Source organism: Alosa pseudoharengus, unplaced genomic scaffold, assembly GCF_046254945.1.
Source record: "Alosa pseudoharengus isolate Yale_2024_CS ecotype anadromous, Long Island Sound unplaced genomic scaffold, YU_APseudo_1.1 YU_APseudo_1.1_scf_13, whole genome shotgun sequence".
Lineage (NCBI taxonomy): Eukaryota > Metazoa > Chordata > Actinopteri > Clupeiformes > Clupeidae > Alosa > Alosa pseudoharengus.
Window position 1 is genome coordinate 16,916,459 of NW_027468598.1, and position 27,961 is coordinate 16,944,419.

The 27,961-nt window shown below is 39.0% G+C and overlaps 1 pseudogene; it reads right to left on the reverse strand.

Moving 5' to 3' along the window:
• Positions 1–36: 36 nt before the first annotated feature.
• Positions 37–27,923, reverse strand: LOC143121329 (uncharacterized; annotated as a pseudogene).
• Between the last annotated feature and the right edge of the window lie 38 nt (positions 27,924–27,961).

Here is a 27,961-nt window from a genome sequence, read left to right on the forward strand (position 1 = left end):
GTATACCCTGAGCACAAATTACATTCACTGAATATGTGTATGTAAATAAGTTTATTAAAAGTAATGACTTGCTTATTGTATATTGGAAGAATTGAAATTCATACAGAATTGTGTATAACAATGAACTCTCAGCGGTAGTAGCCTGAAGATGCTCCTCCACACGTGCCGACACCTGATCCCAGCTTTGGGTGAATGGCATCCATAATGGTGATGCGACTGGGATCCCACACGCAGTCCTCCTCCAGACCACTTGGCACCATGCCACAGCCCGGAGGGCACCAGGCGGTATCATACCCCTCGTCATGCCAGGTCTTCTGCAGGGGGTGTCCTTGGTGATCTATTTTTTTAACCTTGCCTACATTCACCCTTACTCTGAGGACGACTCTCTGTGACTCAGGCAGCTCCAGAGGATACCGGCTGGCCTTCTGCAGATCCCTGCTGAGGTAGACTCCACGTCCCAGCATACCCCCACTGGACTGCCTGAAGCCTGTGTTCTTAATAGCAACTGCAGCCTGCCATGATGTGCCATGGTACATGGTGTAAACTTTATTATCACCTGGTGCAACAAAACTGTCGAGGCGAGGCTGACCTGATGGAGGAAAGTCATTTTCTGCCCACATCTCGACTCAAGCCCTATGGATAAAAAACTGAATTTATTTAAACAATTAAAGATATTGATATAAAATGACAAAATTTTAGTCGAAATGAAATATGTTCATATAAACAAAACATTTAACAAGTTGTTAAAAAGGCTTTGACATGGAATATGCCTTGTAGGCCTCCTATCCTTGTGAGCCATGCAAAATGTGTCTTTCAACACATGTATTAAAGTATTAAAGAATGAAAAGCAATACATTGATTTATTACTTAATTTTTATCATTTAATTAATGTGCAACTTCGACATGGGTATAGATTTCATAATTTACGTGTATGGCTATGAGGATAAGAACGTTATATGATTTAATGTTAAGTTCCCTTAGATTGCTCTTCGATTGGGCAAATGTACACCATGAAAAACAGTTTCATCTACAGAAGGGAAGGTTACCTACGCCACCTATCTTTCTCTAGTTCCTCTTAGTATTTCAGCCAACTGCCCACGATATACCAATGAAAATATATTCACTCTCATTGTAAACTGATGACTAAATTCATCCATTTTGAATATAGCATAATGAACTGAACATAACATAACAAAAGTGAAATTGTGTAAACATATTTTGACAAAACCCCTTTATATTTGTTCAATTAAACTGGTAGATTATATATTTTTTCACTTTTAAAGGTACTTCTGCTGTCCATTATTATTTCACTATCATAGGTGTAAAATTTCTTGAAAATATAAATAAAGACATATTCACCTCTGAAGTGGTCTAAAGATCTTTGCTTTGATTGAGTAAAAAATAGATCCAAATGTGTTCTTGTCAGAGAGCGCTTTTAACGATATGAAAATTTGCAGAGGCCTTTTATTGGTTGTAGGAGGCGTATGCAGTAGAAGTGTCTGTGTTTGTCGTTTTGGTTTCGTTTCATGGTACAAATAAACCGGTTATTTTCCTTAAGCAAATTTGGGGAAGGTGGTTGGCTTCCTGTGTAGGCAGTGTAGGAAACGTTTGTGTGCTTAAGTGTTGAGGGTGTGGTGTAAGTAAGACTTTTTAGGAGAGGACCTTAGTTGTAATCCTATTGTATTCGTTTGAACAGATTTATAGATAAAATGGATAAAAAATCAGCTTCACATTTGCATTAATTTGAATCTATTCAATTAATGAGCTTATGTTACTCTCAGGCCTCATCAAGATGACTTAATGGTATGGGTTAGCTTGGCCTCATCCTAATATTAAAGTTGTTTGAACATATTGCTTCTATGACAGTTCTTCACACTCCCAAACTAGTGTTTAGTTCTTCTTATATGTGTTATCATCTGAGAATTATTATCTGGAATATTTTCCATGGAGCGGGCTCCTGATTTGATGACAGTTTTTATACTTTTTTTTACCAATGACCTTTTCTTGTTTTTACATTACCTCTTGATGTAGAAAAATGACATTATCTTTGGAAGAACTGTCAGAATTCCTCTAAGATTAGATGCTGTTTTCTAAATTAAAACTCTTAACTCTGGAACATATTGCTTGTTCTAATGCTCCACCCTTGACTTTAAAACATTCCCTGAGAATTCCAAAGTTTCTTTAAAACATTCCCTCAGAATTTGCCATGCCGAGTCATGTAGAACAGATGTTAAAGAAAGGCACAAAAACCTAAGAGTCAACTGAACTAAATTACAACTTTTACATTGTACATAACCTGTTTTTAATCAAGGCCTTTTGGGAACAATTACAGTCTATTAGGACCTACATTTAGGTTAGCTCTGACAAAATAGCAGAAGGCAATGACAATTCTAAATCCCACTGAAACTCACATTTTAGTGAGTAACATTAATCAATGATGGTGATTTTAAAAGTCCTACTCCTCTTCAGAGGTGTCTTCCAGGTCACTCTTGACACCAAAGCAGTTACTATACATTTACAGTTTTTCACTTACGACCACAGGAGGGCACAGTTTGGAGGACGCACAGCAGTAATAGTAGGCCTATGCCATTTCACCCTGCCTACCTTCACTTATACTTTGAGGATATCTTTCACTTTCAGAGAGACCTAAAGGTATGTATGTATGTATCTATACATATGTAATGTATATGGATGCTTATTTCAATACAAAGCAAAGAAGTGGAATTGTGGTGGTGCATGCTTTCCTGATGCTTTAGTCAGACATGATTCTATTCACAAAGGAAAGGTGTACTTAACCCTGTTTACCTAGTTTAACTGTAAATCAAACTGTTGTAGTTACTATCAAATAGCTGAACATAACAAAACCAAGGACATGATTGTAACCTTCTCACCCAAACAGAGACAGTTGGCTGAGGCAGTCACCACTATCATCCAGCAGGAACCAGTGGAGATAGTGGAGGTATACAAATACCTGGGAACAGCCTTCGACGACCTGCTAAGGTTTTCTTCTAACACAGAGGAAATTCTTAAAAAGTGCCATCAGAGACAGTACGTACTCAGGAAGCTGAAGTCATTTGGGATTAACAAAGACATTCACACCACATTCTACTATGCTTTCATTGAAAATGTAATAACTTTCTCTTTCACTAGCTGGTTCCACTCCATCACCCTGCAAAACAGAAACCGCCTGCTGAATGTGGTTAAGGTCTGCTCAAAAATCATTGAGCAGCCCGTCCGAACTCTCACTGCCCTATGTGATCAACAGACTGTAGCACTGAATTTCCTGAGTTTGAGTGGCTCCCCTCAGGACGCAGACTCCGCTGTCCGCTTTGCCGGACACAGAGGAGAAAGGCAACCTTCATCCCGAGGGCTGTCCAGCTTGTGAATGATAACCGACTCACATGATTGTAATAGCCTCTATATGCACTTTTTCTTAATTGAAGCACTAAGGAAGCACTTTAAGAACTTTTAACATTTTTATAACTACTACTTTGTGATGAATGATGATATGTGGTGTGTATTGTGTGATAGTCCAGTGTGCCTGTGAAATGTGTATTAGTTGATCGTATAGTATGCGTGCTGGTTATGTTGTTGATTGTGTCCCTTGTCCCTTGAATATTGAATATTGAATAAGCTACTGTAATGCCTTTTAAATTGCCCTTTGAGGACAAATAAAGTGCTTTGAATTGAATTGAATTGGTCCATATCATGTCTTAGAGTTGTCCCAGAGCTATTCATATATATTAATGAAGAGATATTCACCTTCTAAGGGGTCTATGAAGATCTTTGCTGTGGTTCAAATGGTCCCAAATGCAAAAATTCTCATCAGAGTGGACTCTCAACTGAATGAGAACATGCAGATGGCTTTTATTGGTTGTAGCGGGCAGAAACACAAGGTGTCTCTATTAAACCTGGTCCAGTTTACGGCAATGGGGCAGTTGTGGGCCTACTGGTTAGGGCTTCGGGCTTGAAACCTGGTTCGATCCCCGACCAGTAGAATATTGTGGTCAGGGGAAGTGGTTGAGCACTGCTCTCCAATGCCCACATCCACAGCTGAATTGCCCTTGAGCAAGGCACCTAACCCCTCACTGTTCCCCGAGCGCCACTGTAGCAGGCAGCTCACTGCTCCGGGTTAGTGTGTGCTTCACCTCACTGTGTGCTCTGTGTGTTTCACTAATTCAGGGATGGGATAAATTCAGAGACCAAATTTCCCTCAAGGGATCAAAAGAGTTGTGTTGGTAAGGAGGGAGTTGTTTGAGGAGGACTTTTATCTATTTCCAAAGTTAAGCAGTAACATTGCAGTATGTTTGTATCAATCACATTAAATGATTTTGCGATGCCACAGAAATAAGTCAGTAATAATGCTTGACTTCTACTTATATTGTCCACTATATTTCATAAAAGTCTAAAAATGGCCATAGCGCTTCTGTGGATGGGATATATTCATATTGCTGAATGTTTGGAGTGATAGACTGGCTATTTGCCATATTGCCCATCTGACAGTTCCTCACTGTTCCAACACTAGAGTTTATTAACTTGTGTCTGTGGCATGATATTTTCCACATTGGGGCCTTCTGATTTTGATAGTCGATTGGCAGTCGATCTTTATCACCTTGCCGACATTTACCGTCGCCTTTAGGACAGTTCAAAGGTGCTCATGTACAAAATCGGCTAGGTGTACTGGGGCAGGATAAAGGTGTGCCCTATAGTGTGCTTTGGTTTCATTTCAGGTTCCAGGATCGTTTCCTTAGAAAACCTATAGAATGCTGATTATCAGGTTCTTGTGATTCACTTGAACATTTACAACAGTTTGTTATTTTAGTAGTCCACCATTGTGTTTGACTGGTTATCATACAGCTACATGATCTGTGTGCAGGGGAGTGATATCAGTAAATGTAAAATAGGTGAATGTAAAATAACTCCGTTAGAAGGAAATGTTCTGTGAATCCTACTGAAGTACAAGTGCTTATAGCAGTTATAGGGTTTGATGCACACATATGTTTCATCACATCTGGAATTATAAAGTAACTTAAAGTGAAAAAACTCAAGTAAAGTTTAAAAACCTCAACATTACCGTGCTTGAATATACAGTATGTTCTTATTTTTCTCTACCATTAGTCCTGAGTCATGTTTTAGTTTCATATCAGGGTCCAGGTTATACAACTTCCTTGAATATGATAACATGCTGATTATCTGGTTTTTGATGTCTACCTGAACAAAGATCAAATGTTCTTGTCAGTATCATCATCATGCAATGCCATAATGTTCACACCACAGTTTGATTACACTAACTTTAACAAGCATTTATGGTTAAATAAATAAACAAAGCTACAATATTCAGATCCTGTCTGGGTGTCTATGTGTTAGGTGTACAACAACCCAGGCTTTTATTTAGGCCTATCTTTCTTTATTTGTCATTTATCTAATTGCTGATCTTATATGATGTAGGGCAAAAAGCCAGTCATTTCCCTGCATGTTTTCTGTTGATGTTAAAGGTTATCATGTGTTTTATTCGTCTGAAACATTTTGATTCACAAATGCTGTGTGATTTTTCCTTAACATATGTGTCACATATATATCAAACCCTCACACCCTTTGAAATGCGACATTGGGACAGCCCTAAGCCCTTAAGAATTACGCAAGAACACGCAGCAAAGTCTGTGAGTCTGTGGGTCCGGAGCCATGAAGCCTTTGGAATAAGTATACGTATTTAAGTATATATACTTTTTTGATCCCGTGAGGGAAATTTGGTCTCTGCATTTAACCCAATCGTGAATTAGTGAAACACAAACAGCACACAGTGAACACACAGTGAGGTGAAGCACACACTAATCCCGGCGCAGTGAGCTGCCTGCTACAATGGCGGCGCTCGGGGAGCAGTGAGGGGTTAGGTGCCTTGCTCAAGGGCACTTCAGCCGCGGCCCACTGGTCGGGGCTCAAACCGGCAACCATCCGGTTACAAGTCCAGAGTGCTAACCAGTGGGCCACGGCTGCCCCAAATACAGAATACAGCTATCAGTGCCGGTGTTCCAGTTTAGATGGTGAGCAGTTTAACTGGTGATATTTGCATAAAATCAGTGAATATTCAACAAGACCCTGCCTACTTCTTAATCTGCTCTGCCTCTGATAGTGCAGGTTTATATTAGGCTACATTTTCACGAAGTGTTTGCAAGTGAGACAATATAACGGATATCGCTGAAAACATCACCAGTGTATGTCTAATACATGTCCGTTTAAGCATTATCCACAAATATGACGCATACTGAATGAATGGAAAAAAATAAAACTAGCGATCTAGCTGGGATTCGAACCACGCATGGACAAGAAAGTTGATTGGATTAGCTTCTACATCGTCTATACCACTACACTAAGAGCCACTGAAATTGATACCAGATTTCTATGTATATATTGAACTGTTAGTGAAAGTTAACACCGGTTAACATAAGTGAGAAATATACGCCCATGTTAACTGGTGCCATCACAATTTAACATGGGCATATGCAAGCCTCAAAACAACAAAATAGGTTCATCTTTGCCTCACATACCAAAACCTAACTGATGTACAACAAACTGGCATGTCCCACTAACACTTTATTCCGTTTTGGGGGTTAATAATATGAAATATGTCAGTCATGTGCAAAAATTATCATAACTTAGTGTCATGTCTCGGTGAAGTTATGCTGTGAGCTGTCTAATGATTTGAAGTGAACACATGAAACTTATTTTCTCAGAGTTAAATATTATTTAATTTGTTGGTCCTAATTTGACGACACAAAATGGTTATCATGGTAGCATATATTACAAAACTTTGATGTAGCTAGAGAGTTTGATGACGGATGTTGCTGTTTCAGATTCCCACATAGCCTAAATTAGAAAATAGTTTAGCCTACTTACTGCTCGTTCAGCAGCCTGTTGCAAAACATTCACTTAGCCTAGATGTTTGCTATAATGAATATCTTGATCAATTGACAAATAAGCTGTCACAAGACAACATAGACCTACATTCATTTAATAGGAACACCATGCTATTGCATAGATATAAAATAACCAGTGGTGTAATTGGTTAGCAGCATGGACTATTGCTGCTAGCTTGCTATTTTAGTGAGCAGTTCGAGGCCCAAGTGATCTTCATAATTTTTGCTTTCTGCACAAAAAACGAGCAACGTCTGATGGGGTAATTTGTTACTGTTTGTGACGCAAAATTACTGAGGCAAAATTCATCTGCATTATTCAAGGCATGCATTCGCTGTGTTTGCTCATAGGCTATCACCAGTTAACATGGACATCAGGATAGCTAGTAAGCTAGTAGACTAGTCTAATAGACTAATAACAAGCGTTGCTCTCTGTGGTGTAGTGGTGATGGTGCTTACTGCCTAGAACATTTTGCCTCAGTGAGACTCATGTTCGAATCCCAACAAAACCTTCGCTGATTTACTTTGACACATTTCCTGTTTGCACAACATTTTGTGTGGATGCTTAAGCAGACATGCATTATAGGCTACATAGCGATTCCCGCATGTTTTCGGCAAGATTTTGCTTCATATTCTGTCGTGCACTGCAGGCTTGTGAAATTGTGAATCTCCAGCACTGGAAGGGCGGAAGCAGAGCAAAGTGTTGTAGGCAGGGTCTTGTTGAATAATCACGGATTTTATGCAAATATCACAAGTTAACCTGCTCACCATCTAAACTGGAACACCGGCACAGAATTGTAGAAGTTGCATTGGACTATTATAGTATATACTATACCCTGTAGAAATAAAATAAATGGATTGTGTTTCAATAGCTTTTGATGTATATCCAATGGAGCAACTTGGACACTTTATCCAGATAATGAAATAAAAATGTATTAAAGGGATATTCCACCATTTGGGGAATTACACTCATTGTCAATTTTTAATTTTCTAGGCTGATTTGACATGGAACTATACTCTCATTCAGGCATAATAATCCAGTCACTAACTGATTTGTCTGCTGCAGCTCAACCTTGTTGCTGGAAGTTAGTCTACAGGGAATATTTTCAGGTGCTGCATGATATCATTATGCTGCTGTGCCCATGGTGTTCCTCGATTATTACGCTGGAATGAGAATATAGTTCCATGTCAAATCAGCCTAGAAAATCGTCACATTTCATTTTCCGTTGGTCTTACTACACTTTCTAACTTGAGAGGAGACAAGTTTTAAATAGGAAAATTCCTGGAAATCTTAGTCACTTTTAAATGTGATGCTAGCAGGCAAGAAGCTAATGGACTAATTCGACTCAATGATCTATGCTAGGCTGGAGCTAAAAGTGGTATCGCCAGACTTAGAGAATGGCTGGATGAACCGGAGAAAGGTAAAAATCAATTGTTTAACTCAAGGGGAGGTGGGAAATGACTGTAATTTTCCAAATGGACGAATATCCCTTTAAATGTTTATGTGTATAACATGCTTTTCAGAACATATTTACACCTATGTTATGGAATATCAACCTAGTTGTAGTAGTTTTAGGGATGTGAAGAAAAATGCACAACTCCCGTTGAGCATTTTTCTTTACATCCCTAAAACTACTTTACACATTTAGGAATCGGGAAATCTTTTGGAAAATAAGTCCATGAGGCCCTTAACTCATTGAGTGCCAAATGCGTTGAGTGCCAAAAACATAATATTACGTTTTTAGCTTTTTTTTTAAAATTACGAAACTAGACACTCTAGCACACCTTATATGTGATTTTGGGAACTCTGTGATGAATGGAAATGAAATATATGACGATCGTAAAACTCATGAAAACGCACAATCTGGACATTTTATCTGGACATTTTATCATAACTCACGTTGCCGCTTTGGGTCGAATCACTGACGCATGCACGTCAGGTCAAAACCAGGCCATTTTCGTGGGTCTATCACTAGGTGGCAGTCTCGCCAGGTCTCGTTTACACAAGTAAGTAACACTTCATATTTCATGAAAGACGTTATATCTCCATTTCTAGAAAAAAACAGCGATTTTGATGAAAACTAGCCACTATTTAGCTTGGGATTTCTCAGGAACAGAGGCGTGTAGAAATACATGGTTTGCACCCACCGAGAGCTTAAAGTCTCACCTTTTAATCAAGCTATTGTATGTGTTCATAGCTATAACACAGAATATGCTGTGGCTGTACAAAAATCATCAACAATGGTCTAGATTGCTGGCACTCTAGGACAAAGCTCCCGAAAACAGCTTGGCATTCAATGAGTTAAAATATGCTTATAAATCACACTGCCCCCTGGTGTAGAAGAAATGGTATTCACACAGTATTTCTTTACACTGACTCTCCCTCTCACTTCACAGTGACTTTATACATTTTTTGGTCTCCTGCTACATATCTGTAATTCTATCATAATCTTGGTCAGACAGTCACTAAAATACCAAAGATGTTGGTTTAAAGCCCCTCCAAAATATTTCAGTAGTCAGCAGGAGTGACGCTCAATTTGTTGGACCCTTAAAAAAAAAAAAAAAAACACTCCTGTTGCTGTAAGCACAGACACAGATCCACAGTGTGAGTGTTTGTCAAAGTTTTGAATAGTGACATTTTCTGTGTGAATTGTAGGCATAAATATTTGTGCCCGTCACTATAAAGAATGACACCTCAATCCACTCCTTTAAATCTATATGTGAAAGTTATTTAGTCCTATCACTCTGATAGCATGCACTGTTGTATGCCTTGAACTACAGTAGTTTAAAAAAAGTACACCAAACCACTCAGTCATTTGGCAACATGATGCCAGTCAGCCAGTCAGTGAGTATAAAGGCTAATCAGTTTTGATTTTGATAATACCTGATAAGGACCAAAAGATTAGGTGCTGTTTTCAGTGTGTGTGTGTGTGTGTGTGTGTGTGTGTGCGTGCATGTGTATACATGTATACAATGTAGAAAATATCTTAGTTCACATTATCTAAATTTCCATTTAGTGGAAAAGGAGACACTTTGGTAGATTGTCATTTTTAAAAGTCACATATTGATCATAATTCAGCTTTGTTAATTTTAGGGCTGTCAATCGATTAAAAAAAATAATCTAATTAATTAGATACTCTGTGATTAATTAATCTAAATTAATCGCATATATGCTTTTTGCTGTGAAAGTATTTTAAATATTTAAATTCAAATGAATCATTGAATAATCAGCATTAGTGACATTAAAGTTCAAAAACTCTTTTATTATTATTTTAACAATGGCCATAATAATCTATGATATGACCTAATATGCTGAGGAAATTTTTTTTTTTTTTTCACATACATTGCAGAGGACTTTATTTTAATATTTTAATCAACACTTTATTTTTATCAACACCATCAAGCCGTTTTTGAGAAGTAAATGTTCCAATCAATGATCTAGGCAGCACATTTTCTTCTCCCTCCTTCATTTTACAGTAATGGTAACTGACTGCAATGGCTCGGGGTCAAAGGTCATACAGAATCGATTAATCTGCGTTATTTTTTTTAATCAGTTATTTTTTCTCAAATTAATTAATTATTTAAATTTAATCAGTTATTTTGACAGCCCTAGTTAATTTATTTCCTCACTCTAGTTGGTATAAACTGACTTCTGCTCTGACCGGCAATATGTGTTATTAGTCTTTCGTTGGCTCAGAACCTATTGTTGACATAATGATGGTCCATACTGTCTCATTGTCTTACACCATGAAGCCTTATAAATAACCATCAGTGCTGGCACAGGATTGTATATTGGATGTGTATATTACAGTATATAGGATGTAGAGAAATAAAATAAAAGGATCACATTCTAATAGCTTTCTGTATATCAAATGGAGCAATGACAAAAACAATTTTACCAGGTAATGAAGGATGAGAATGTATTACATGTATAACTTGTGTGAAACATGCTTTTCAAAACACATTTACAGCAATGTTATGGAATGTCAAAAACAAAAATCAGTGATGGAAGCTGGAAGCATGTTGCAGCTTCACAAGCTCAAAAGATAATCCAGGTTTGGTAGAATAGCACGACGGAATTTGATTCGACTGGGATCCCACACGCAGTCCTCTTCCAGACCACTCTTGGTCATACCACACTTTGGAGGACACCAGGCTGTGTCATATCCATAATTACGCCAGGTCTTCTGCTTGGGATGACCTTGGTAGTCGATCTTTATCACCTTGCCGACATTTAATGTCACCTTCAGGACAACCCTCTCATCCACAGGCAGATCCGGAGGGTACCTGCTGGCCTTCTGCAGATCCCGGCTGAGGTAGACCCCACGCCCCAGCATACCATCACTGGATGGCTTGAAGCCTGTCTTCATAATGATGTCTGCAGCTTCTGTTGATGTGCCGTGGTACATGGTGTAGTAATGGCCATCATCTGGTGCCTTGAGGCTCTCCAGTTTAGGCTTTGCTGATATATCCAAATCTTCTTCGGCCCACAATTTATTAGGTCGATATTTTGGAGAAAACACATCAAGCACTTTGACTCGTTTGGGATCCCACACGCAGTCCTCCTCCTGACCACTGGGGACCATACCACAGTTCGGAGGGCACCACGCCGTGTCATACCCATCGGCATGCCAGGTATACTGCTTGGGGTGGGGTTGGTGGGTGATAGCTATCACTTTTCCGACGTCAACCCTTACCTTCAGAATAATCCTCTCATGATCAGACAGTCCCAAAGGGTACTTGATGACCTTCTGCAGATCCCGGCTTAGGTAGACCCCTGGCCCCAGCATGCCTTTACTGGATGGCCTGAAGCCTGTCTTCAGAATGCTGGCTGCAGCCATTCTTGATGTGCCGTGGTACATGATGTAGACACCTCCATTAGCTGGTGTAGCACGGCTCTGGAGCCTTGTCAGGTGGCCCTCTTGAAAATCATCTTCTTCCCACATCCTAGAGATCCTAGGAACTAATCAGACAAAATATGGAGACATGGGTTTTCATGCAACTGCATTGCGCAAATGTCATAACTTATTTATATTTATTCAATTTTTATCAATTATTCTATTAGTAGTTGTCTCTTAACATTTGTTCAACTTTTACATGGATGTTCACATGGATTTGTTAGAACTTTCTTTTCAACCCTTACTGTTTTCATTTTTGTGATGACTGACTTGCACAGCATTAATACTCTATACATACATACATGCTGATAAATACAGTGCAACCTGTCCTCTACCAACGTTAAGGTGAATGAATGCTTACCTCTTATGCTGTGTCAAAGTCTACTTTGTGGATGAATGAAACAGATCTTTACCAAAGAGACAGATGTGATTATCGTGTAGTTCAAACGTGCTTATATACTGAATCGGCTGGGTGTACTGGGGCAGGATAAAGGTATGTCCTATGGTGTGCTTTAGTTTCATTTCAGGTTCCAGGATTGTTTCCTTAGAAAGACCGTCATAAAATACGGACAATGTTCCTTGAACTTGTACAACAGTTTGTTATCTTTATGGTTGTTATGTTAGACTTAGAACACAATTTAGCTGGTTATCATACAGCAAATGGTGATTTCATACAACATGGACTGTGTGTAGGGGAGTGATGTCATATCAGTGACTGTATAATAGGTGAATGTAAAATAGCTCCATTTGAAGGAAATGTTACCTACAACACCTACCTGTAACAATTTGTCACATAGAGGTCAGTACAAAAAAGACTACATTTTAATTTTAAAGATGCCCCTAAAGTGTAGGGTCTTTCCACGTCAATTCAACCAGGGCCCACGCACTTAGGTCTCAAAGAATTCTGAAAAAATGACCAGGTGTACCTATGTTATCCAGGAGACACACTGTAAAATTACTCTTATGTAAGATCATGTCATGGCAGATATTCAGACTCGGGCCAGAAATTAAGTCCAAACATCTTGCCTACAACGTAACAAAAATACACCATTATAAGTGCTGAAGTCAAAAACTTCTCCCAAAATGAAGGCGCAAAAGTCCGGCAGAGTTCCGTGCAAAAATTCCTTTAATGACTACATAGCGCAAAGCCTGAGTGGATCGTACGATCGCACTCCCGAACAAAGGTAGAACTCTCTTACTTATACCCCTCCAAAATGCTGACACAACACTACCGCGAACGAACTTTTCACCTTAAGTTTACGGAAAGTTCAGGGGTGTACAGTATAGAGTGATCACAGGTCATATATTGTGCATGGGTTAAATATTGTTCGCCCCCCTGCACTCTCCTACTGGTTGTTATGAGTAGAGCTCGCCCTGTGTACATGTTATCTTGCAGCTTCAAGGCCGACTTTGGTTTCTTCAAAAGGCCTAGGCTAAGGCAGCATGAGACACAGTGCAACAAAATGAGACACAGGGCAGCAAACAGAGACATAGGGATACAAAGCGCACGTAGGGGGAATTCTGGTAGAATAGCTTCAGTATGTTAATAGTATTAGTTAAACTTGTTATTTAAAATGTTATAAGAGTATTATGGTTATGAATAACTTCAGTGTATTACTTGATTATGATTAAGGTTATATGAATACATGCTTTACAGTTTCAATCTCGTTCTCTCATCATGATGTCTACAACCCATAGGATAATTATGACCGCCGCTAGCGAAGCGGTCATATAGGGATTGTCAAAGTTTTTTTTTTTTTTTTTTTTTCTTCATCTACTTCCTGAATTTTTGGTCAACGATACCCGGGACACCGAACCACCGGGGCACATGAAATTTGGTGGGTATGTAGCCCCACTAGACTTTTACGGAAAAATTTCGTTTCGTCCCCGGGGTCCACTAACCTGACTCCGCCAGATGGATTTGCTCCGCATATCCATCTGGGAACTTTTCATTGAAGAACTTTTGGGAAGGGGCGGACATACTGGTTAGCTGATTGGATAAACCATCTGTCTATCACCACCTTTGTTGGTTATCGACGGGCCAAATCAACCAATTAGATGAACAAAGTATTCTTCTAATGCCGTTTAACATACAATTAAGTTAGGTAACGTGACAAACGTTAAGATGTTTTAACTTACCATTTATGAACCTAATCAACGACAATTCCCATCAAGTTTTCACGGTAGGCCCTACACTTCTGAAGATAGTATATTCCTCCATTATGAACTGGAATCAGCCGTGGAGGATGTCTGTGTCGTTCATTCCTCCCAGCTGCATGGCTGAGACTCATAGCTTCACAGTTTACCCAGGAATACTTTCTAATTTGAATAAAACTTGCGCGATAGCTATGCTCATCTCTGTGGATGCGTCATGTTGTTCGTTGCGTCACACCTCAACCCGCCTCAAAGCCAACGCTGATTGGACGTTCGTTTGGTGAACTGCTCCAAATTTTCTTTAACGGAAAGTATCCAGACTGATCTGCGAGTGAAACCCTGAAGCTCGCGAGATCAGGATGGTCTCACGAGGCTAGGGGTCCACTCCCCCCCCGTGCTGGGCCCCCCGAACCGCAAAAAAAGCAGTTTTTCCTAAATAACTACCTGAACCGTGGCACCGAGGATGAAGAATCTTTTATGGTATGTTGGTCTCAAGGGCCCACAGCAATCTGGCCCATAATCACTCATTTGTGATTTGCACCCCCCCGGTAAAAAATGAAAATGCAATATTATTCTGCTTTAATCGCCCCTATCTTCAGTTAAGATGTTCAGAACTGCACCAAATGTTATGTGTATGATTGACCTGGCATTCTCTGGGGGTATGCCAAGTTTTGTAGAATTTCATCCATGGGGGGGGTCTTAAAAAAATTAGATTATGTGTACATTTAGTGACTGTACACTCATTGGCCTGTAGATGGCGGTGCACACATATACACATGCACACACACACAGGCACCCACATACTATCGATATTAGAACGGCTGATACATAATTACAAATTCAGTAGGATTAAAAGAAAGCCAAAATAAATATTCATCATCATCATCATGGCTGCATTTCCAGTATTGGCGATAAGTAGTCGTTTGTCCACTAGATGGCGCATCGTTGCAGTGAGACGTAATTTTGTTGGAAGTTAAACGTGAGTTGGAATAACAATGGACGCTTCCTACAAGGACTATAGTTTACCGCAGAGAACGTCTAATAAGGATAGGATGATGTTCACATGAAATGTAATTCCCATTTCTTCTTGAAGCCGAAATAAATCTGAGGATGTTTATCGGACATGCTTGGTTATTACTGCAGGTACGTTAATCTTATAATATCAATAAGGACCTAGGTAATGTTACCATTAGCGTTGGTTGAGTGATGGAGGCCAAAATATTGTTCGCCCCCCTGCACTCTCCTACTGGTTGTTATGAGTAGAGCTCGCCCTGTGTACATGTTATCTTGCAGCTTCAAGGCCGACTTTGGTTTCTTCAAAAGGCCTAGGCTAAGGCAGCATGAGACACAGTGCAACAAAATGAGACACAGGGCAGCAAACAGAGACATAGGGATACAAAGCGCACGTAGGGGGAATTCTGGTAGAATAGCTTCAGTATGTTAATAGTATTAGTTAAACTTGTTATTTAAAATGTTATAAGAGTATTATGGTTATGAATAACTTCAGTGTATTACTTGATTATGATTAAGGTTATATGAATACATGCTTTACAGTTTCAATCTCGTTCTCTCATCATGATGTCTACAACCCATAGGATAATTATGACCGCCGCTAGCGAAGCGGTCATATAGGGGTGATCTGAGGATGTTTATCGGACATGCTTGGTTATTACTGCAGGTACGTTAATCTTATAATATCAATAAGGACCTAGGTAATGTTACCATTAGCGTTGGTTGAGTGATGGAGGCCAATTTGATTGATTGCATTTGTAGAAAACTATAAATGCGGTTATACCAAGCAAATTGATAGCAGCACTGTAATTGTATCTTTCGACTGTCATTTGTTGCACGTGCTACAAAAATCATTCTGTGCAATGGAAGATTTACCAACGTTACACCGGTCTGATACAGTTTTGCCTATACATGCGTGAGACTGAGACGCCTGTTTATTTTGTTTTAAGTGCGTGCAGGGTGTGAGAGGGGAATCGATGTGCTTTGATTCCAGCTTGGTAGTTGTAGTCTGTGAAATTAAAAAGCACGTGTGTGTGAAGTATCCAAACAATGACACCTTAATTTCATTATGGCTGCTTTAGCAACACACCTTAAGCTACTGTGTAGTGGGTCCCATTTAGAAGTGGCTACTTCATTCGCGCTTTCCTTGACTCATGGAGCTGCGTGAATTTTATTACAACTTTTCGCCACGATATGGCAGTTTAAGTCCGCTTGATACTGTAAGGCGTAGGCCTAAGCCATTGGTTTCCAAAGGAGATTTTATTTGTGTCGCCATCATAGCCTATTGACAATTTTTGTTGTAAATAGGTCTACCTTATAAGCCTACCTGTAGCTTAGGGAAGCTAACAGCTTTCTATTAGGATCTAGTTTGTTAGTTACAGTTTTGTCATAACTCCCTGATGCATTTTTGCATTTAGAATAGCCAGAGCGTGAACAATATCGGGTGCCTATGGACTAGGCTTGGTGAACCCAGCCTGATCTGCCCGCTATTTATTTTTTGATTTCTTAAAAGATTGAGCTTGGTCTGGTGAAAGCCAGACTAGCCATGGACCTCAGTTACATAATGCAAGGGAACATGAATCAGCCTATATTTGCACGAACAATAACGGACAACAGCTCTTCAACTTTGGCCCGTTGAAAAGTGTATGAACAGTCTAGCGACGCATTTCATCAAGGCCCATTTGGACATGTCAGTTATTTGCACCACTAGATGTAAAACAGCATTTCGTTTCATACCACTGTTACTTAATTTGTGCATTAACAATAACGTTTCAGACTACTGTTACTTAATTTGTGCATTGACAATAAAGTATTACATGAACTAAAGATGACTAAAATCTTATGTAGAAGAAGAAACATTCACAAAAAAATCCATCCATCCAAAAATGACCTTTGTTTTTGATAGCTGTTGAAAACGGCATGGAACTGACAGAGATGTTTTTGTTTATAAATAAATCAATAAATAAATAACATTATGCTGATACCTTTTGCTTTTCCCAAATACAATGTAGCCTACAGGTGTAAGTGACCTTTCATCAATCCAGTTGCAATGGATGAACTGTGATGAACTGCCCTACTTGTGATTGTTTAGAGATTTTAAAGGTTTTATAACAATGCTACATCTTCTTTGGCTATTCTACAATCTATTCACCTTTTCAGCACCAGTAGGCTACTTTCTGTGCAGCCGCACACACACACTCAGGCATGCCAAACAAGCATACACAAAAGTTTCAAGAGTGGGGGATGGAGTAAAATATGGAGACAAATTGAAGTGTGATTTATTTTCGCGGAACGGATGTACAGGACTGACCGGCGGTCATATTTTGTACCGCTATGCGGTACATCTAGTTTTATACAACATTCCCTCCTTTGAGACTTGCATAGTCTCACAAACTAAAAAATTATCCTTCCTTTCTGATTCTTAATTCTTATACTGGCTACTGTCTCTGACTTTGTACACTTGAAGAGTATCAAAAATGGGTAGAGGTAAGAAGGAATATCACCATTAACATGTCAGTGAACATGCATTTCCATGTCGTATTTTCGCTTTTGACTAAGGCATCATGGTATACACACAACATATGGTTTTGATGTTATACACCCACAAGATAATGCAGTACTAGTACACACACTTTTCATACACACTGATTGTATCTTTTCGTTTAACACAAAAGAGTTATGGATAGTTTTGAACATATGTACAATAGGTGATTAAAAACAACACACTGACTACTTAATGTAGTATCACAATCATGATTTGCTTGTTGAAGGTAAAAAGCCTTTTGTTGATGGTCTTCACCAGCACGGTTAAATCTATAAGCTGCAAAGTCACATTGCATAGTTGGTCGTTGAGTTGTTGGTTCTCCTACTGATCTTGTTGCTGGTACCTTGTGTTAATTTCATGGTTCTTTTGGTGTGGGCCCTGCTTATGCTACAGGCATTAATGTGGTCATGAATGGGATCTTTGTTACTTCTATAATGGCATTTTCTCTTTCTTTGGTATTATGCTCTTTGTTTCTTCCTTGATGGTTTTATCTTAGAGTAGAAGATCAGAAACTGGTGTTACCGTCCCTAAATGTGTACAATGTGGTGTATGAATCTTCCTCATCTGAGCCGTTTGTTGGATTTAGGTGATTGTGGTCTCATGTCAATCGCGTTGCTTTGGCTTTAATTCAGAATTCCCTATTGGCCTTTCATGCTCTCGCATATCCCAGTCCAGCACAATCTTGTTGTAGGACTGGGGCTGGATCTGGAATAGGTATTAAACTTGGAGCAGGGTATGGACTTGGGGATAGTAATGGGCTTGAAGCAGGGAATGGCCTTGGGGGTGGTAATGGGTTTGGAGTAGGGAATGGGCTAGGAGTAGGGAATGGGCTTGGGTATGTTAATGGGTTTGGAGTAGGGAATGGGCTAGGAGTAGGGAATGGGCTTGGGGCATGGACTGGAGATGGAAGTGAAGTTGAAATCCTCTGGCCTGGAACTGGTGTCATTTGGGTGTAGAGGTTTTGAGTTGAGATCATGGTTGCAGGGTTCTGGTCGTAGTTTGAAGTCATCTAGCTGTGGACATTGTGTAACACCGTCACTGGAGTAGATGACTGTAGCCGCATTGAGCTGAAAGCAACAGTTACAGGTGGACTCCCCCAGACTCTCAAATCCTCACACCTCGCTCAAGCAATGTAGCGCTCCTGGTCAGATTTTATAGAGACAGCAGAATAGAACAAAAAGAAACAGCACACAACCCATACAGCCACACAAATCCTAAACCGTTTGGGAACTTGGAAGATTTTCAGATGAAGAAATTCATACAATCAGTTAGATTTAGCCCATAAGTCCTTCTTTAGGTCAGTCGTTATCAAATCTGTAAAACAATTTAACCAAAGTTAGTTAGATTATATGTTAGATTATATGACACACAGATTAATATTTAGATTAATATTTAGATTAATAGTTAGTAATAGTAGTTAGTTAATAGTTAGTAATGGTTAATAATAGTAATATTTCGTAGCAAATGTCTACATGCTGTTATTCAAATTTCATATCCCTCCCTCCTTTTGACATTTTTTCAATGTCAACAAAAAGTGGGATAGGTCTCGTATTCTCCTGGTTGTCAGTCTGATTAAGACCCCAGGTACGTCGCTCCATTCACAAATTGCATGCACACTCACTCTTACATCTTTCACTCACCTGTCACTCACTCAAGCCTCATTCTGAACCAGTAACAGCTAATCTGCCCCACCCTGTTGCGTCCAACAGTTCCAGTAGGATGGCAAGGTTTTATGCTATTAGTTATTCTGAAATATTGTTGCTTTGGGTATTCACTCCCTACTACTCACATCCTTATTTCTCATGTCGACCGTCAATCAATACCAAGCGATCACAATCATCCTACCAACTTTTCACGCATTTCCACCTTCCTTGTAACTTCTTGTAATTTCACAGAGTTATCATTTCATGGAAATAGTTTATGTTTTTTCGATTATTATAAAGCGATTATTTATTTCGATTTTTTGGTTTATTCTGTTACTTTTAATTTCACTTATAGAGCGCCACAACATTACACATGTCTCATAGCGCTCTACAGAGTGTTTTTATGCTTATCAAAATTATTCTGTTAAATTTTTCTTTGTCTGTTCATTCAGCATATGACATTTATCATATCATAGTTAAAAATAATGAAAGTTTTGTTTTTATAAGGCAACTGTTACACTATTATTGTTTGTAGTTTTTCCTACTGTATATAGATTGTCATAAGCCATACTCTCACTCTTTATGAGATTTGGGAAGCACAACAAAGTGTCCATTATTACCTACTGCTCTTAATACCATCACTCCTTAATCAGTTACGAGATCAATATTGAAGAATACTTAATTGTTCTGGCCTTTACTTGCCCTTTCAGTTTCCCTAATAATCAATGTGTGTTGACCATGTGTATTATTCTAAGCCCTAGTAGAGCATCTTCTTCAATGACACATCAGATTGAACCCTTTCTTGGGGATTACTGGCTATGGATTCATATCCATGGCATCCTAAAGCCATGAATGCAAATTTAGACTGATTCTGGACTGGCCTGGCAACCAGAACCATGGATTAAAAATGATTTGAATTTTGAGCCAGAGCATCCTTAAAGACTTCTGGCTTACATTTCAATCCTCAGTATCCTTGAAGAACATGCCGTCAATCGTTCTGTCCCTTCTTAAGGTGTGGTGGGGGTTAGTACATGTGTGTCGTCTTTTAGTTGTGACTTGAATATTGGTGGACGTCCAACTGAAGTGTACCTCTGGTCCGATCCAGCCCTGACAGCCACTCTGGAGATTGATGAGATCCCACACCATGCTCATTCCTTTTCATCAACGATCATACTGTCTCTTTTATTGTTGCCACATCGAGACTTGTTGCATTGGTATTTGCTGCACCTTGGTTGACAGTTGACATTTGTTGATCAAGTGGGGACCTCATAGTCCCTCTCCCACTCATGTTCTGATGAGTATGATTTTTTTTTTTTTAGAATGCCATAAAGACAGTTCCAGCCATAGTTGGTGTATTTTTGGTAGTCTCTTACTTAACTTGCGGAGGCTGTTTGCCCTTTTGTGTTCTTTCACTCCTTTTTCCAAAACGAGGCTCGGTTGAAAAGGAGTCAGGCCCAGTGAGTAGTATCAGGAGAATGCAAATGCTCCTCCCTCTTGCTGTGGTCCACTCCTTTTGTCGAGGTGGGACTTGTGGCTCCTCCTCCTTGTGTCTGGCAGCAGTGGCTAACCGTCTCTGAAACAGTCTTAGCATTGGTATCACATGGGTAGACGTTGGTGTGGGTGACATGTCGGTTGGCTGTAATCAGGGCCTGGGTCTCGGATTCAGAGGGCACACAGCCTGTAGACAGACTCAAAACTGTGTTTAGTCAGTGGTTAGTTTCTAATCTTTCCCTGTTCTGTACCCTGCCTTATCTAAAACATTAACCCCATTTGTTTCAAAGAATACCCTGGTTTTCATATCATTCCCCAAATTATGGTATCTCAGAACAGACACTACACTGTGCAATTAGTCAATTTGTTATTTCAATTTAGATTTTTATCCTAATCACAACATAATCAAAGTATTTTTCGAAATTTCCTTTCTCTCTTTTTTTTCTTAGATTTATCAATTCAGCACATTTCTTTCACTGTGGTAACTATTTTAAGGATAACCTTTTAAAACATTTTTATTTTATTTTATATAATCTTAGTTCTTCCGTTAAATTGTATTCAACATTTCAATTAAACTCACTTTAAGTTCAGAAGATGGATGGCATAATTGTGGCAAACGACTGTGATCCCAATACTGACCGGAACAATTGAGACTATGATTTTTTCTAGAATGCAATATTCATTTTTATGTTCTTTTCTGTTATACTATCCTTTCCTTTCTAACAAGTTAACTGAAACTGGTGACCAAACACAATAATTGGTCAAAAGTTTCAATTCCATTTTATCAATTCAGTGTCCATCTGCACATGAGTCATGCTTCCACCTCAACCCGGGTACACCCGCTTATACACTTGGACACAGCACAAATTCTGTCCAAGGCACTGGGCTTAACATTTGCTGCAGTCTTTCCCGGTTTCCTTGAGGAGTCAGGGCTCAGTGGCGGAGACCTCTCAATAGCAATCAGAAGTTAGATAAACTCACTCACTCAGACACACAGAAACATTCACCTGCCCTCGTTTTGCATGCACTTTTTAGTAAATTGTCCCAACAGGGACATGTTCACACAAATTGGTTAGTATGAGATATTATATCAAGCTTTTCCAAAAATGTTTTATATCACTCACGTTTCTAAGTTATCTCTCCTGCCAAAATGTTCTCTTTTTTCCATCAATTGCTTTTTCTTTTGATTTTACTCTGCACTAACCAATGACAGTACCACAACACACCAGGCAGGCTATTACTTTGTTTCAAAAAACATAACCAACAAAAAATGACCAACAAAAATACAAACTAAACTCAACAATAACTCATAACAACATATGCTCAGCAACACTAGTAATTGTAGCATACATTTTTCCAATTTCAAATGACTGAAATTAGTAATAGCAATTACAGTAAGGTGCAGTAATACCACATCTGATTCACCTTTATTTCACCAATTATTCCCCGCACCAATGCCCTTCAATACCAACACAAATACCTTCTTATCCTTTAGCTTACTATGAGGTGTGCCTTATCCAGCCTCTCCACCCGTGCGCGCCTCGAGTGGATAGCAATTACTATTGCAACCTGTCCTCATGTGAAACATAAAATTTACTGAGCGACTAGGGCAATTTTTACCTGCCGGCAGCTATCCCACGACAACATCAATGTCTATGAGCAGCTCACCGCAGTACTCAGCGAGACTTCTCTCATGCGACCCTTATGTCACTGAAACGTTAGTCCGCGATTAAGATTCTATCTGTGACAATCCTGAAATCCGACATCTTTGCCGTGCAGAATTCATCGCGATTATATCTTTTTAGGTTCTGTCTACAGCTCTCACCCGACCCATTATTCATCGAGAGCTATTATAGCAGAGGCGTCCCGTCTCACAAAGCCCTTTAATCTTACACTTCATTTGCAATGATCAGGGATATAATTAGATTTGTGTCAATTAGTGAACTAACTTACAGCTACAAAAGCGAATTAACAGCTGGTATTCAAGCACAGCAGTAGCTAACATTTATGCAAGACACAATTAAACACACAAATAAGCTTTTTCTAATAGGCTATTCATCCATATTTACTCTCAGATGTTAGGCTCAGCTTTGTTTCATTTTCTTAAACTTTTGCTTTTTTTTTTTTTTTTTTTTTACATTCTTTTCAAATATCTATCCAATTGGTATTGTATAAAAATGGTGCGGCTCCTTTAAGGCTCAGTATATAGGGAGGGGGCAATAAACACAAAGAGACTAAAAAAAACGTATTGAACGGAACAAATTGTATGACTATGGTTCACCTATTTCATGGGGAAAGATGAGACAAACATCTTTTAAGCTATTCAAACGTAATTCAGGACATAGAAAGGGATTGCAGAAGACTGAAAGCCCTATTTATATCTTTTGTCATGCATTTTCAGTCGACAGGAAAGTTAATGTGAATGCGCACACCCGATGTCGCCCACACGCTCTCAAAACTGATCCTTGCTAATTATTTACGTCTTAATTTCTAATGGTATATACATCAATCAACCTTTTGATAACCTATGCCGCCACTTCCAAACAGTTTCAGTCATTTCTAACCATTTTTTTTTTTTTCACTGAGCTCAGGCTCTTTTCTGTCCGGGATATTCAAGGTCATCCTCTGATAAGCACAAAAAACTGTGATCTGATGCCAAACAGCACTCCTAGTAATTTCTCATTCATAACCTACTACTGCACAATACGGTTGTTAGTTTACAAAACATAAGCACACACATGCGGGGTTATTACACATATATTTTGCACCAAACTCTGCCAGCGACTCTTTTCAATACTCTTAATTTTATGTTTAACAATTTAACTAGGTTCTTTTGGAGGAGAGACAATTTCTTACCGTCAACCTGGGTGGAGTCCTGCACTCCAGCACACTCAACAAAATCACAGAAAACAAAAAGCTCTACTTCGTATTCAATTTTGTGGGCCCTGGTGTCTTGTAGTGCAGGCTGGTCCCCCCAAGCTTCGGGTGTCTCGTTAACTCTCCTGGCTAGGCTCGCCAAATGTCGTGGCAGATATTCAGACTCGGGCCAGAAATTAAGTCCAAACATCTTGCCTACAACGTAACAAAAATACACCATTATAAGTGCTGAAGTCAAAAACTTGTCCCAAAAAGAAGGCTCAAAAGTCCGGCAGAGTTCCGTGCAAAAATTCCTTTAATGACTACATAGCGCAAAGCCTGAGTGGATCGCACGATCGCACTCCCGAACAAAGGTAGAACTCTCTTACTTATACCCCTCCAAAATGCTGACACAACACTACCCCAAACGAACTTTTCACCTTAAGTTTATGGAAAGTTCAGGGGTGTACAGTATAGAGTGATCACAGGTCATACATTGTGCATGGGTTAAATATCGTTCGCCCCCCTGCACTCTCCTACTGGTTGTTATGAGTAGAGCTAGAATAGCTTCAGTATGTTAATAGTATTAGTTAAACTTGTTATTTAAAATGTTATAAAAGTATTATGGTTAGGAATAACTTCAGTGTATTACTTGATTATGATTAAGGTTATATGAATACATGCTTTACAGTTTCAAACTCGTTCTCTCATCATGATGTCTACAACCCATAGGATAATTTTATACAACAAGCACAACCTCAACGTCATCGTTCTCATGGCTTCTGTCATCCTGATGGCTTGGACGAAAGACCTTGAGTCTTTACCATTAATGTTTACGATGATGGATGTCAAAGCGGGTTAATGAACGAAATTGGATCCTGAGATCATTAAAGGATATGATAGAGGGCTGCATAACCACCCCCATATAGAAGGTAAGAGAATGGTTAGACACTTTATCCAGATCATTCAGGATGAAAATGTATTAAATGTTTATTATAACATGCTTTTCAGAACATATTTACATAGTCTATGTTATGGAATATCAAACTTCTTCTTGTGCATTTTCAGTGATGGAAGCATGTTGCAGCTTCACATCCCTACAACTCCATGATGAGCTTCTGTGGCACAGAAGTGAAGAAATGCTAATGAAATACATTTCTGATTTTGTGAGTTACGGTCTTACTGTACCTAACCAAAACTTGTTGAGCTTCTGTGGCATAGAGGTGAAGATATTCTTATTAAATACATTCAATAATCTGGAAATCTTTTAATTCCTAACAGATGAGGAAGTGAAAAATAAGTAAACTGTTCCAAGAGGCCTTTAAAATATGCTTATAAATTACCGTGGCTTGTAAACAGCTCTCATCCTGCCTCCTGGTGTAGAAGAAAAGGTATTACATTTGTAAGAACAGTCAGAATTTCTTCATACTAACTTTCCTGGTCTCTTCACTTTTTTTTGGAGACATAATCTTGGTCAGACAGTCACTAAAAGACCAGTTTAATGTTGGTTTAATGGCCCTCCAAAATATTTCAGTAGCCAGCAGGAGTGATGCTCACATTTTTGGGCCCTAAGAAAGAATATAATATTGCACAAATCCCACCCAAACCCAAACACTCACCCACTCTGTAAGCACAGCTACAGAATAGATCAACAGTGTGAGGGTTTGTCACAGTTTTTGATAAATAGTGAAATTCATAAAAATACAGCTGCAATCACAGCTGATAGGGGATAAAAGATAATGCCAAGGCCTATTTTCTGTGTGAATTGTGTGTAGGAAATATTTGTGCACTAGTCACCATAAAGAATGACACCTCAGTCTACTCCTTTAAATCTATATTTGAAGTTATTTAGTCTCATCACTCTGATAGCATGTGCACTGTCGTATGCCTTGAACTACAGTAACTAGTTTAGAAAGTAGACCAAACCATTCAGTCACTCGTTTAACAACATTCAAATAAAATCACTGCATAATTTTGTCAGCCAGTCAGTGAGTGTAAAGGCTAATTAGTTTTGATTTTGATAATACCTGATAAGGACGAAAAAGATTAGGTGCTGCTTTCAGTGTGTGTGTGTGTGTGTGTGTGTACATGTATGTAGAAAATATTGTACTTCACCTTATCTAAACTTTCATTTAGTGGAAAAAGAGACACTTTGGTGGATTGTAATTTTTAAAGGTCACATAATTCAGAATACACAATAATTGATCATAATTCAGCTTTGTTAGTTTATTTCCTCACTGTAGTTGGTATGAACTGACTTCTGCTCTGACCTGCAATATGTGCTATTACTCTTTCATTTGCTCAAAAAGTATTGTTGACATAATGATGGTCATTAATGACTTACTGTCTTACACCATAAAGCCTTATGAATAACCATCAGTGCAGGCACAGGACTGTAGAAGTTAAAATGTATTGGATGCGTATATTACAGTATATAGGATGTAGAGAAATAAAATAAAAGGATCACATTCTAATAGCTTTATGTATATTAAATGGAGCAATTCGGTAACAAACAAAACAAACTTTACCAGGTAATGCAGGATGAGAATTTATTACATGTATAATTTATGTGAAACACATTTACAGCAATGTTATGTAATGTCAAACTTCTCAATGTTTTTCTTCAGTGATGGATTCATGTTGCAGCTTCACATCCTCAAAGATTATCCGGCTGTGGCTGAATAATACGACGGACTTTGATTCTCTTGGGATCCCACACACAGTCCTCTTCCAGACCACTGCGGACCATACCACATTCTGGAGGACACCAGGCTGTGTCATACCCCTTTTTATGCCAGGTCTTCTGCATGGGATGTTTTTGGCGGTTGATCCTTTTCACCTTGCCAACATTTACTGTCACCTTCAGGACAGCCCTATCACCCACAGGCAGATCCAAAGGATATCCGCTGGCCTTCCTCAGATCCCAGCTAAGGTAAACCCCACGCCCCAGCATTCCATCACTGGACTGCCTGAATCCTGTCTCCTTAATGATGTCTGCAGCTTCTCTTGATGTGCCGTGGTACATGGTGTAGTATTGGCCGTCACTTGGTGCCTTGAGGCTCTCCAGTTTAGGCTCTGCTGATGTATCAAAATCATCCTCTGCCCACAATCTATTAGGTCGTGGTACATGATGTAGACACCTTCATTAGCTGGTGTAGTATGGCACTCCAGCCTTGGCAGGGGGCCCTTAGGAAAATCATCTTCTTCCCACATCCTAGAGATCCTAGGAATTAATCAGACAAAATACTGTATAAAGGCATGGGTTTTCATGCAACTGCATTGCGCAAATGACATAACTTTTATTTGTTCAATTTCTATTGATTATTCTATTAGTAGCTGTCTCTTCACATTTGTTCAACTTTCACATGGATGTTCAACTGGCTCGTGATCATTAGAAATCTCCTTTCAACCCTCATTGTTTTCATTTTTGTGACGACTCACTGGCACACCATTAATACTCTATACATACATACATACATGCTAATGAACACAGTGCAACCTGACCTCTACCAACGTTTAGGTGAATGAATGCTTACCTCTTATGCTGTGTTGAAGTCTACTTTGTGGATGAATGAAACAGATCTTTGCAAAAGGACAGATGTGATTATTGTACAGTTCAAACGTGCTTATATACAAAATCGGCTGGGTGTACCGGGGCAGGATAAAGGCATGTCCTATGTGATTTCATTTCAGGTTCCAGGATCGTTTCCTTAGAAAGAGTATCATAAATGCTCCCTTGAACATGTACAACAGTTTGTTATCTTTATAGTCATTTTATTAGACTCAGAACACAATTTAGTTGGCTATCATACAGCGAATGGTGTTTTTATACAACATGGACTTTGTGCAGGCGACTGTAAAATAAGTGAATGTAAAATAACTTCATTTGAAGGAAATGTTACCTACTTAAAGGAAAGCATTATTTCATATAGATCTCTGTTTATCAAGGTCACCAAGTGTGGGTACAAAAAAAGTTTTTTAGCTAATAGCTGCCTTGCGGCTCTAGCTGTTGGCTGCAGCAATTCAAGCTTTTCTTTCTGACAGTACTCAACAGAGTTCAGAGATCTGTGTGAAAAATTGCCAGTTCTCCTTTAATGTAGTGGAGAGGAATTATAAAGTAGCATAAAATTAAAAAATAAATACTTCACAGTGCTTCAACATTACATTGCTTGAATAAATGTACCATCTCAGGGTCAGAGATTATGATTCTGAACATATAGACAAACATTTCTTGTCAGTAAAGTCTACCATAATATTCACACCCCAGTTGAGATGGCAAGCATTTTAACAAGCATTTTAATAAATATACTTCATCAACCCAACTGTAATATTCAGATCCTATGTGTGTCAGGATCCTGCTAGGCTGGTTGACAGGATCCTACCTGAGCTGCCTGTGTGCCACCCTGGTGGCCATTTTTTGCAATATTCTGTGTTTCCATGTGCACTGTGTTT